Here is a 13,889-nt window from a genome sequence, read left to right on the forward strand (position 1 = left end):
ACTGGCCCATAAAAGTGTTATAACCGTCCAATAACCGTGTTATGTGAGGTGAGACCTCTAATATATATATATATATATTCTATTTAGGAAGCTGGCATATGATTTAAATTATATCTCTTAGATCAACCTGGGATTTATAGATATTTTTAAACTGATGCCGTTAGAGACGCACAAACTGATTGTGCTTGCAGAGTAAATCAGTCCACAAAGTCATTTCATTCTTACCTTTGAAGCACTGAAAATTTGGCTGTGATTTTGACTACAGATTTGACTTTTACTGCCCATATGTCCATGAACTAGTGTACTTATATATATATGAACTTTTAAATTCAAAGTGGAGCATTTTTCCACACTGACATGGACTTTGATTGATAATTCAGTTTATTTGTATAGCACTTTTAACAAAGGACATTGCCTCAAAGCAGCTTTAGAGAATTAAAGAAACAAATAGAATAAAAAATTTAAGTTAATATTTATCTCTGACATTTATGTCAGATCATTCAGGAACTACGGTGTGAGACCATTCAGTGCTTTATGGGTCAGAAATAATATATTATAATTAATATGAAAGATAGGGTTGATATGTTTATATCTTCTGTTTCTAGTTAGGACCCTAGCTGTTGAGATCTGGAGCTTGTTTATTTTTCTACTGGAACATCCAGACGGTTAAGTAATAGGTAAATTACAATAATTCGACCTAGAGGTAACAAAAGCAACTAGTGTTTCTGAATCATGTAGTGACATCATAATTCTTATCTTAGTAATATTTCTGAGATGAAAGCAGACTACCTTGATATTATCTACATGAGCTTTAAATGAGAGACTTGAGTCAATGATCACACCAAGGTTCTTGGTGCACATGATGAAACAGAAAGACCATCCAGAGATACCCTATAGTCAGAAAGCTTACATAAAGGCTGCATGTGGTCTTAATATGAGCAATTTGGTCTTGTCAGTGTTAAGCAGGAGGAAGTAAGTAAGCATCTACTGTCTGATTTCCTTTATATAGTTTTCAATCTTTATAAACTGGTGTGTCTATATCTGATTTAGCTGAAACATACAGTATAACTGCATGTCATCAGTATAACAGTGGAAGCAAATACCATGTTTACAAATAATTGCACCAAGGGGTAGCATACTGTAAATAAAGAGAAAAATAGCATGTAAATATTTAAAAGTAAATATTTCAAGTAAAATAGCATGGTCAATGCTGTCAAAAGCTGCACTAAGATCAGGTAACACAAGCAAAGAGACACAACCTTGATCAGAGGCCAGTAAGTAACAGGCCATTTACAACTTTAACCAGTGCTGTCTCTGTGCTATGATGAGTCCTAAATCCTGACTGATACCTTTTATGAATATTATTGGTATGTAGGTTTGAGTATCTGCGGTTACAGCATACATACTTTCTACAATCTTGGACTGTGTCCAAGACATGTTATAAACGAAATAAGATAATGGTCTGAGCTTCCGATTGTGAAAGTCTGACTATATTTTCTATATTTAAACCGAAGGCTAGAATGAGATCAAAAGTGTGACCCTCATTATGAGTGGGTCCTTTTACGATCTGATCTGAATCTAAGATGGACACAACTGCTGTTCTCAGAGGATCTTCCAACTTATCAAAATGAATATTAAAGTCTCCATCAATTACTGCTTTGTCTAAAGAAACAACTAGGTATGAAATGAAATCTTCAAATTTACAATTAGTGGAATTGACTTGGTAGACTTATTTTTTTGTGGCTACATATAGAATGTTAGCATAAAGAATTTTAAATGTGTAGAAATTATTTTTAGATTTATGTGTGGCACCTACATTATCATCAAGAATAACTGCGACACCTCCCCTGCCTGTTAAGCGTGGCTGATGTACATAACTATAACCGAACGGACAAGCTTCATTTAATGCGACAAACTTGTTTGGTTTAATCCATGTTTCTTTTAAACACAGAACACTAAACTCCCAATGCTTTAGATGCAAGAGATCATTTACTATTATATCATTTATTTTGCTAATATGTTTATTAATTTTTGTTTAGCTCGGGAAACAGCCTCTATATTGTACACCCTGGATGACGACTCATTGCAGCTAGCAGACGGTCGGATTAGCCTGCTTGTCTACTCCCTGGCCCTGGCTCTGGATTTTTACTAATTAACTAGGCCTGTTCTAAGAAGGGGTTTATGAAGGTTTTTTTTGTTGTTAAACCATGGGGCTGGGATAATAATACATCAAATTACCCATGAAAGTAATTAGCATTAAATACAAACAAGTGTTTGCACATTTTATGGTTGATTCACTGTTTGATTAGCACATACAGATGGCCCCACTACATCTCTCTATTCCCAGTGTATGCCCAAAGTATGGAATGCACAAGAATTTTGTTGTTGTTGCTGCTGCTAATGATCTAGTATATGTGTCCTGTAGATAAAGGCTCACATTTGGTCCTCAGTAGGGGTTGCCACACCAAAGCATTTAGGCTACTCGTTTACAAACAACTAGCTCTGGGGGACATTGTAAAGAAGGCCAAAAATGTGAATAAATGGGTACTAAATAACATTGTAGTGAATATTGTTCATCTGTTATGTCTTAAAGTATTTGATTTCAAAATAGTGTTGCTGTTAAGTGACATACGGCTAAGTACTGACCCATACTCAGAATCCGTTCTCTGCATTTAACCCATCCAAAGTGCACACACACACAGCAGTGGGCAGCCATTTATGCTGCGGCGCCCGGGGAACAGTTGGGGGAAATCCAGTACTCAAGGGCACCTCAGTCATGGCCAGCCCGAGACTCGAACCCACAACCTTCGGGTTACAAGTCAGACTCTCTAACCATTAGGCCATGACTGCCCCAACACTGCAAAGAGACTCAAGACCAACATCCAGGCAAGCAGGCTGTTCAAAATGATATGAGAAAATTAGCCTGAGGAAAAGTTACATAGGATAATTTGTCTGTATATGCTAACACTGATGTTCTTCACATTAAGTGTAATCAAGCATTTTGTGTATTTTTACTAGATATTTTGCAGTTTACTATTACAATACAGTTAATAATACAAAATAATAAATAAATAATTGATCATGTGTATTCGTGTCACATTAACCATCTCTCTACCTGAATTCTGACATAGTAGTCACTTCCTTGTCCCTCTTTATAAAGGAAACATGCAAAGTATTGTCTAAAATTTCTTTAGTAGTTACTTTTGATCAGTTCTACTTTATATACTCAAGATGAAAATAAATTTTAGTGTGCTCACTGTTAATAACTGTACGAACCGTGAGACCTTAATCAGCAGACAGCCTTCACCAATCTTTAAATAAAACAGCTTACCACATATAATAAAACAACACTATCCATGCTGAGATTATTTCCAGAGATCTACCCCACACAGTAAATTTAGGTCTTCATCACAATGTCAGGTAGCCTTGACTCTAGTCCGATGTCTAGTTCCTATTCATCAGCTTTAAGTGAGAAAAAATATATTCTTTTATGTCAGTCAGTCACAATATGTCTATTTTCTGGGAAAATGAGGTGAAGTACATTCAGGGAGTTCCATTGAGGAGTACATACAGGAAGCACTAGTTCACGAAACATATGCAGGTAAAACTAATCCAATCAGTTTCTGCTTTTTGTAAGCGTTTTTGAAAGCTAAATGGTGTGGTAAAAGTATGCAATCAGGGAGCTCTGCTGAGATGTTTAAAAATTTGCTGTTGTTATTTGTTTGCAAGTATTTAGGCCTTCTTAAATAAATATGAGGTACTAAAGGCGAGTGAACTTTGACTGTCAAACTTGACTGTCAAATCTGAACCATGGAAATGTCTTTGTCACCAATCTTTTTCATGTCTCTCTGGGACAAACTGGCATCTGGGATAGAAGGCCTACTTTTCTGTCATCTAAAGATCATAATGTGAGAAAGGCTCACCTCTCCCAATGGTGTAAAATCAACAAGTGCATACAGGTAGTGTAACCAGTCTGTCTGTGTTTTCCCTTGTTTCTGTCTGCTGTCATTTCCCTGCTGTTAATTGTTGACCCCGCCCACCTATTTGTTACCATGGACATTAACTGCACTCATTTTCTTCCCCAGGTGTTTTGTCTTAGTCTGTGATTGCCTCCGTCTTGTGATTGGTTCCCTATATCTATTCTGTTTGTTCATTTCCCTGTTGTGAGTCGTTGTTTGGTGTTTTATGTTTCCTGTTCCTGTTCCTGTTCCTGTTCCTGTTCCGTGTTCCATCCTGTCTTGCTTGCTTATCTGTTGTTTGTTTCTTGTTTTTGTTATTAAATCCTAAACTGCATTTGGATCCTCACTCGCCTTTGTCTCACCGTGTCTCACCGTGACCGGTAGCTTCATACATGTGCTTGTTTTTCTATTTCTCCTGCAAGTTTACTTTATTTTTAATGGTAAGCCAACAGCTACTTTTAACTTCAAATTCAAATGAAAATGACAAAGTTGAAAGTTAAATTAAAAGTATTCCTAATGAACAAGCCAGAGGCAACAGTGGCAAGAAAAAAACTCCTTGGGACAATATGAGGAAGAAACCTTGACAGGAACCAGATTCAAAAGGGAACCCATTCTTATCTAGATGACAAAAGGGAGTGCAATTTTAAATCAGTTCCTTTCTACAACTGAGTATATTCAAGTGTAATTTTGTAACCAGGAGCTTCTGAATAAGTTATAAATATTAGCATCAGTCTAATTACTGAATTCATTATAGATTTAAATTAAAAAATTCTTCCTCCCAAAGCCATCAAATGTTCATTGATGGAGACCCGAGCAAAAACCCAACTGCATCAACAGTAAATCGAAGCCAACGCCATGGTGTTCAAGTGTTAGTATCCACAGTCTATTCTATTCTATCTCTAGGCTGTGGAGCATGGAGCATCCATAGCAGCAACTAGCGACCGCCAACTAATGAAAATCTCTGACGATCCATTCTATTGCTTGCAAACCACCAAATACTGGACATAAACTCTCTACCACATTACTCTAATAGTTGCATATACTTTGTATGGGTTTTATTTCCCAAATAAGATCCAAAGACTTGGTGGCAAACTCTTCTTCTATTTTATTATCCTTTTCTTTCTTCACCACTATCTTTTATCTTTCATGTAACAGTACATGTCCATCAAATAAAGTCCTTTTAATATAACCTGTTACTCAATACAGAACAATCATTTCTTTAACAAATCCAGGATTATGTAACCAGCACAAACAATAAAACTTTTCATATATTTATTTCTTATACTGGGATATAAGCCCCATAACACCCTAAAGCGATTATTACACTTGTGGCAGCAGTGAGAGAGCTGTGTGTAGATGTTAAGGGGTTTATTTCTCATATACTGTATAATCCATGGACACTATAGCTTTGAAGTGCTTCTTTAATTTTTTTAATTTATTATCTTTTTCTTCTCTGCTGCTCTCTTCACCAGTGCTTTCATTCAAAATAAAAGTCCTTTCAAAAATACAATATTTCCCATAACAAAATATAAGATAATACCTTTAAGGCATGGCCACCGCTCACCTAGCTCAAGCTCACCTCACTTTCATAAGCTCAGCACAAACTAGCTTACACTAAGCCTTGCATTCCTGCACACACACATTTCTCTTTCTTTCTCATCCAAGCAACTCTTTTTTTTGCCTGTCTTTTTTTTTTCAATGCATTGCACTGAATTCTATATTATTAAACTATTAAACTCTTTTTAAGATCTTTTATTGTGGTTATTACTTTGATCTAGCAAATAGCCAAACTATTCAGAACTAAGTATTCAATAAATGTTTTGAAATGAAATCAATGTTTTAATGTTTTTTTTATTGATATCTTGCAAAGTTTAATTTACAATTACATTAAAAATAAATTACTTATAAAGGTACAATGCAGGGCTCTCAATTATCACGCATTGAGCATGACAGTCACTCATTTGGGTCTTTTGAGGGGCTAGACATATTTAAAATATGTCACTATTGCCTGTCTTCAAAACTTGAGAGTCCTGTACAATGAAACACTTACATTTCTGGTATGGGCTTGCATTCCCAGTGCTTCCTGTATAGACCAGTTCCTCTAAACCAGTAACAGTAACCAGAAATCTAAAGGTGGAAACACCATTAAACAACAGTCAAGAAACTGCCACCTTTTCTGTGCTCTGCGAGTTTATTCTGCAAACTCATGACTGGATTCAGTTTAGTTGCTGGTTCACTTACATCTCAATTGAAGGGAAAGTCCAGGAATATAAAGTGGAACAAATCCAATTTATCTGTGTTTCAGTTTCAGAAGCGGGCTCTTTTTTTCCTCTGACCCCTAATTACTATTACTTTAAAGTCATGAGACTTCAGAAAAATTACACCCATGTGCTTTCTTTGGTGTACATTTATTTTTAATATGATTATCATTATTAATGTTGTTGGTTTTGATGGTGTTGGTGGTGGTTACTATTAAAAACTAGGCTTTGGTGGAAAAGAACTTTGGACTTCACTTAGAAGGGTGACCCATGTCATCATTAGCGCACATTACCATTGTTCCTATATTGACGTTCCAACATCATAAGGTAAAACAACTGTCTTTATAAATTATTGATAAATTCTATAATGCCTATTGACTCCTTGATTCCACTACCCAAACTCCCCACGTCAACGAAGACAAAGAATTAATGTTTAGCGAGGTCTGTTGATATTATGAATTTGCAGAAGATATTGTACCTGATTGTGAAGTCCAACTCCAATTCCTTTGGGACATTCTACAGAAATTCTACATCTAAAGTCTTACTTTAGGGTACAAAATCCTAACTGGTTCTGGAGATACTGTAACTGTATATTGCACAGTGTTATGTTTTCCTTGCTCCCAATACACTTGATTCAAATAAACAGTGAAGAGTTTAAGTTGCTGAGTTAGAGAACTTGTGACTTGGAGTATCGTCCCTCAGCAATTGTCATGAAAATCCCCCTTCAGTGTTATATTAAGTGTTCTATTTTATTCTAGTCATGTCACCATCCGATTTCTCACTGGTTTATTGCCATAGTGTTTTGTTCTCCTTGTTTTGGGGTCTATTAAAACATCCTTTATGTTTAAACCTTTTTACTTATTTTCAACATTTCCTGGTTTCCCTGATTTCCTGGGTCTAAACTCTGCTTATTTCTTAGATTTATGACCATTTAAATGCTTGTGCTAACACTGATTTCCCATTGATTGGCCGATGCTTTGTACTGTGACAGATTTTTGGATGTGTTTTAATAAACACACCAATCTTACGTGATTGTGTCCTGTTTTTTCACCTCAACACAATGTTGGCCAAGCAGAATGTCTAAACCAAGAAATGTCAGATTCCGATATTCAGATTGATTCAATAATCAAAAGGTTATTTTCCTAATATTTTCCTATACAATGCTTACCTCATTCAGAACATTGCCCCAGATAAGAAAATTCTTGAAAAATGAACTCCACAGTGGGCATCTAGACTACCCTGCATACAGAGCCTAACACAAGGACACAGCTTAGGATTCTGGTGAACCTGATGTCAAAGTCTCCTGCATTCTGGTGTATATGTCATGCTCAAAGTCTTACTTTTTAACCTGATATACATCCCTCTTTTTGTTTAGTTACTCAGGTCATCCTTCTCATGGAGAATTTAGCACAGTATGTTACAAAATCTTTACAAACCGTGAGTGGGATATGGTTTACGTAACTGAGGTAGTCCAGACCAGGAATTAAACAATTGTGTATTCCTGGGAAACAACTGTAAACATTAAAATTATGATACTGAAATGTCCCACACTCGCTCAAAATAAGTTCATATATTTGACCTATATTGAAGGGAAATTTCTCTTTTGCTAACAGTAATGATAGAATTTCAAGAATCGTGTGAATACGGTGTCTGTCAGTTTAGTTTCATAAAATGAATCCAGAAATTTAAGCATGACATAGGTGGGGCTGTGTGTTAAATGATTGAGACTTTACGTACTGTATATAGGGACTGAAACACTTTTCTCGAACATTTCCACCATGTTAGTTGAAGCCAACAATAGTTATTTATCTGCAACATTGTAGAAGATGACTTACCTACACAAGGGACATGCTGCTCTCTCCAGAAAAGCCGGCTTTGTTCACTCCGTACTGAAGGAGCTGAGGAGAAAGTACAGAGGCTGCAGAGTTGGAGTGAAGGTTAAAGCCAAGCTTATGGCTAAGCAGTAAAAGTACAAACCCTCTGTTCCATTAATTGTCATGGGGAATGTAGATTGTCTCACCAACAAGACTGACAAGTTGGCTGCCCTTGTCAGGAGCGACAGGACTTATATAGAGTACTGTGCTTCTCTGAAAATTGGTTAACACAAAACACTCTGAATGCTAATGTGGATCTACCAGGATTCATCACAGTAAGAGCGGATAGAGATGTTAAACACAGTGGCAAACTGAAAGAAGAGGGCTGGCACTGTTTATTAACACCAGATGGGACCATGAACATGCTACGGTGAAAGAGAAGGTGTCTAGCTCTGAGTAGTGATTCAGAGACTACTGGTTACCACTCAGTCTCCTGGGGCAGAGGCTTCGAGACCACTGATTGGATCATCCTGCAAGGGTCACACAGTGAAGATATTGAGAGAGCCACAAACTGCACTACTGACTCCCTGAACTTCATGTCTAGGAATGTCAAGGAAATCCTTAACAGTGACAAGAGGGCATTTAAAGCAAGGGATCATAAAGAACAGAAGTGTGTGCAGGGGGAACTCCGGGTCAGCTTGAGAGCAGCAAAGAAGGAGTACAGAAGGAGGGTGGAGCAGAAGCTGTAGAACGACAACATGAGGGACGTCTGAGGGGGCATGACAAATATCACAGGCTGCAATAGGAAAAGCTACAGCCTTGTTGAGGCAGGGTTATAAGACTAAACCTGCTCAACCTATTTTTAATAGGTTTAATAGCATTGAGGAAATAACTTCACCAAGAGAGTGAGTATGCAGGGAGTAAAGAAGAGGACCAAGTACTGAGCCTTGTGGGACACCAGTGGAGAGTCTGTGTGAAGCAGAGGTCACTTCCCTCCACGTTACCTGATATGAGCATCCTTCCAGGTAGGATGCAAACCATTCCCACTCTGATCCTCAAATCCCAAGACTCCTCAGGGTGGATAAGTGAGTCTTGTGGCTGACAATATCAAACACTGCTGAAAGGTCAAGGACGATGAGGACGGATGACAGTTTGGCTGATCTAGCAGCATGTAGTTTCTCAAAGACATCCAAAAGTGCTGTCTCTGTGGAATGAGCTGCTTTAAAGACAAACTGTTTGGGATGTTGCAGGTTGTTCTGTGAGAGATAGACAGACAGTTGATTATAGACAATGTGTTCAAGAATTTTAGAAAGAAACGAGAGAAGTCATAAAGGTCTGTAGTTACTGATGTCTGATGGATTCAGACCAGGTTTCTTTAGGATGGGAATAATGAACTTACTGAAGGTAGTTGGTACATGACCAGATGCTATGAATCTATTGATAATAGATGTAATGAAGGGCAAAAGGTCATGCAAGATGTAGAAAGTCTTGGCAGAAGTCGCATCTGATGAGCACTTGGCCAGGAGTGTACGGTAAGCATCAAGGTCTGCATCTAGTTGTGATTTCTTCCACTTACTATTAGATGATCTGAGCTCTTTTTGATTGTTGCGCACATCTGAAAGCCCAGACCACAGGTCCACTACACTTAAGATCCACTACAATTTGCGTATCAGGCAAAGTTGAGTGCAGATGATGCCATTCTCTATCTACTACACAGGACTTACTCTTATCTGGATAAGGGAAGCAGTGCAGTGAGAATTTTTCTGATTTTTCTAGTGCCTTTAACATCATTCGCCCCCACTTACTAAGAGATAAGCTGGATAGAATGGGGGTGAAGTTAAGCCTGGTGAGATGCATCACAATGGGTGCTGAATGGGTGCATTTCAGACACTGTGGTCAGTGACACTGGAGCATCACAGGGGACTGTAATCTCTCCAGTACTCTTCACACTATACACATCTGACTTCCAGGACAACTCTGAGCTCTGCCATATTCAGAAATATTCGGATAATAGTTGGCTATGTCAGAGATGGACAGGAGGGAGTACAGGTGCCTGATTGAGGACTTGTGAGGTGGTGTACAACCAACTATGTGCAGAAGAACACCTCCAAGATCAAGGAGATGTTGGTGGATTTTTAAGTATCTTAGGGCAGCAGCTGCAACTTTTTGGCTGCACCTACAAGTATCTAGGGCTGCAGCTGGATGATAGGCTGACCACAAACATGGATACTCTGGACTCCCTCCTCTCAAACAGAGCCAGCTACGCTTCCTTAGGAGGCTCGCATCCTTCAACATCTGCAAAAAAATGCTACACATCTTCCACCAATCAGTTGTCGCTAGTGTCCTTTAGTGTGCTGGGAGGAAGCTGCAAAAAGATAGATGAGGCTGTCTCTTTTATGCTTGACTACAAGACAGGAACACTTTTGTCCACCTGGCCATAGACTGTTCACCTCTCAGGTATGGCAGGGTGGAAACATACAAACTGAGGAGTGACTTTTCATCTGTACTTACTTGTCTATTTGCTGCTACTAGACTTCTACCTTTTTGTTACTGCTACTTTTTTCTCGAGGTTTACACATTTTATTTTGTATGTATATGTGTGTATCCATCCATCCATCCATCCATACATGCATGCATCCATCCAGTGAAGTGAAGTGACATACGGCTAAGTACGGTGACTCATACTCAGAATTTGTTCTCTGCATTTAACCCATCCAAAGTGCACACACACACCGTGAACACACACCCGGAGCAGTGGGCAGCCATTTATGATGCGGCGCCCGGGGAGCAGTTGGGGGAGGTTCACTGCCTTGCTCACGGGCACCTCAGTTGTGGCCGGCCCGAGACTCTAACCCACAACCTTCGAGTTACAAGTCAGACTCTCTAACCATTAGGCCACGACTGCACCTCATCCATACATCTTGCTAAGAAAATGCTTTTTCTAAATCAGAGACAGCAAGATACTCTTATGATAACATGGTACCAGCTGCAGTCTTATTTTTTATTTCCTGTTTATTATTAGCTATTCAATATGTACACTTTGCCATGATAACAAGTACATGAATATGCATCGTTTGCTCTACGGAGTAGACAGACATAAACTGTAAACAAATCAATGAATTTGAGCCTTTTTTTTTATAACAGAACTACAATTATATAGTACAGACTTTGTACAGACACTAACCCAAAACAGTTTATTACACTTTACAGAAATGATTCTTCATCAAAGATTTAATTAAATGAATGTATTTCGAGTGTGCATGCAAATGTAAGTAATATGTAAAATATAATAGTACAGAAAGTTAAATGATATTATTTGGTTGATAGTATTTTGACCAATAATTATATTATTTTTATAGCAATAAATATTAGCTTAATTAGCTTAATACAAATTGGGGGGTCACGGTGGCTTAGTGGTTAGCACGTTCGCCTCACACCTCCAGGGTTGGGGGTTCGATTCCCGCCTCCGCCTTGTGTGTGTGGAGTTTGCATGTTCTCCCCGTGCCTCGGGGGTTTCCTCCGGGTACTCCGGTTTCCTCCCCTGGTCCAAAGACATGTATGGTAGGTTGATTGGCATCTCTGGAAAATTGTCCATAGTGTGTGAGTGTGTGAGTGAATGAGAGTGTGTGTGTGCCCTGTGATGGGTTGGCACTTCATCCAGGGTGTATCCTGCCTCGATGCCCGATGACGCCTGAGATAGGCACAGGCTCCCCGAGAAGTTCCGATAAGCGGTAGAAAATGAATGAATGAATGAATGAATGAATACAAAGCATATTATGTTCAATTTACGATGACAATACAACTCTCCATGCATTTTTATTATAAATTCTCCTTGCCTGCATTTCAAATAATTACTGAAATTTCATTAGTCTTTTTAATCAGTGAAATCTTTTTCAGCAATTATATTGAAAATATGTTGTCCTTGATTTTCCATGTCAACATCAAAAGACACAAAAATATCTTTGTTAAGTCTGTATTTTGCCACAAACCTTCACCCTGCATTTCCTTTCACGTTATATGGCATTTAGCAAAATAAAAAAAACATTTTACATAAATTAATCTAACAAGGACAAAGGATTAAATCATGAATTCATACACCAAAATAAAGAAAATTAGTTCTGAAATACAATTTATTACAAACAAAATAAAAGCAAAGTATAATTTGGTTTCATTCCCGATTTACATGTTTGGAGAGTTATCTGAAATGATCTAAAATTAAAATAAATCTATTTTAGTGTTACTGATTTCAGTGACAAATTTAAACATTTGAGTAGTTCAACAGAAAAGAAAAAGTAATGGAAGTGTGTGAGAAGAAAAGGTTTTACATTTTACCAACCCTGAATTGTATAAAATTACTGACACAGTGTATGATGAGCTGCGGATTTACATAATTAGCAGTGACATTAAAAACTCTGACTTTGTGTTTATGATGTCAGCTAAACTCTGACTGATAAACAATGACAAAATGCACCTGTTGAAAATGTAACTTGAATTTGCACAGTTCCTTTGATGCCTTTTTCCTTTCATCAGATTCCAATTACCCTTTTAGCTCAGAGTATGACTTCTCTGGCTATGGATGTGGGCGCCATCCTTCAAATGACTATCAGAGTCAAATCTGGCATCATGATGAAAAGAACAGTCTGTACAGCAATTCTCCATCTCTCTCTCTCTCTCTCTCTCTCTCTCTCTCTCTCTCTCTCTCTCTCTCTCTCTCTCTCTCTCTCTCTCTCTCTCTCTCTGTTTCTTTCTTTCTCTCTCTCTCTCTCTCTCTCTCTCTCTCTCTCTCTCTCTCTCTCTCTCTCTCTCTCTCTCTCTCTCTCACTCTCTCTCACCCTCTCACCCCATGTCTTGTTCTCTCTCATTCCTAGCTGAACAAGGTTTATAGCCTTCTATTTATTTTTGTGATAGATACAGCATTAAGCATTAAGGCCTGTAGCATTTCCTTCTTTTGCACGAGCGCCTGGTGCAGGTAATCCACCTGAGATGATAAGATAATTTCCTTGAAAGGCATTCCTATGCATCAAGAGTACAAAAATCTAAACCTGGCACATGGCCTCCACCTTGTGGTAGAAATATTTTCTGTATGCATTTTGTAATCTAACAAAACCGATCATTTAAATGGTAATGCAAACTAAGTAAGGTTCACTGAGTTGGGAAAAGTGTATAATGAGTTCATTTGTGTTTGGGAGAAACATTTCAGAAAGATTCATGTTCCACTCTTTGAAATTAAGTGGGAAATGATATTGTATTTTTAATCTGGATTTGTATATTTTTATTTATTTATCATCAAGACTCTAAGAAAAATAGGTACAAACTTTATGGGTTATACAGTCTGGTTTTATGTCAAACAATATAATAGCATTACTTTCTCAGTAAAAGCTCCAGACTAAAACCCAGAAAGGACAAAAACCATTGGCATTGAGATGCGTGTCCATGTGCCACCCAACAATCCTTTTTTCCCCCATTCTGTTCTTTTCCAACAACAATACAATATAAACTACCTAACTCTGAAACTGCCACAAGCATTTACATTTACAGCATTTGGCAGATGCCCTTATCCAGAGCTAATAAGCAAACGTGTTAATATACACATTGAGCTTAACAGAACTGTCGCCAACCTATAAACATTTCTCAACATTATTGTAGCTGTGTTGGCTTTCTCTAATGGGACAATATTTTACATATTTTGTAATAGAACAACATCTGTGTGTAAACAGGATTATGCTTATTATATATATATATATATATATATATATATATATATATATATATATATATATATATATATATATATATATATATATATATATGCTGCTGTAATCTTTGCTAGGGGAGAATTGCCTTCATGAAGCCCCAGT

This window comes from Tachysurus fulvidraco, chromosome 19 (assembly GCF_022655615.1).
Source record: "Tachysurus fulvidraco isolate hzauxx_2018 chromosome 19, HZAU_PFXX_2.0, whole genome shotgun sequence".
In the NCBI taxonomy this organism is placed as follows: domain Eukaryota; kingdom Metazoa; phylum Chordata; class Actinopteri; order Siluriformes; family Bagridae; genus Tachysurus; species Tachysurus fulvidraco.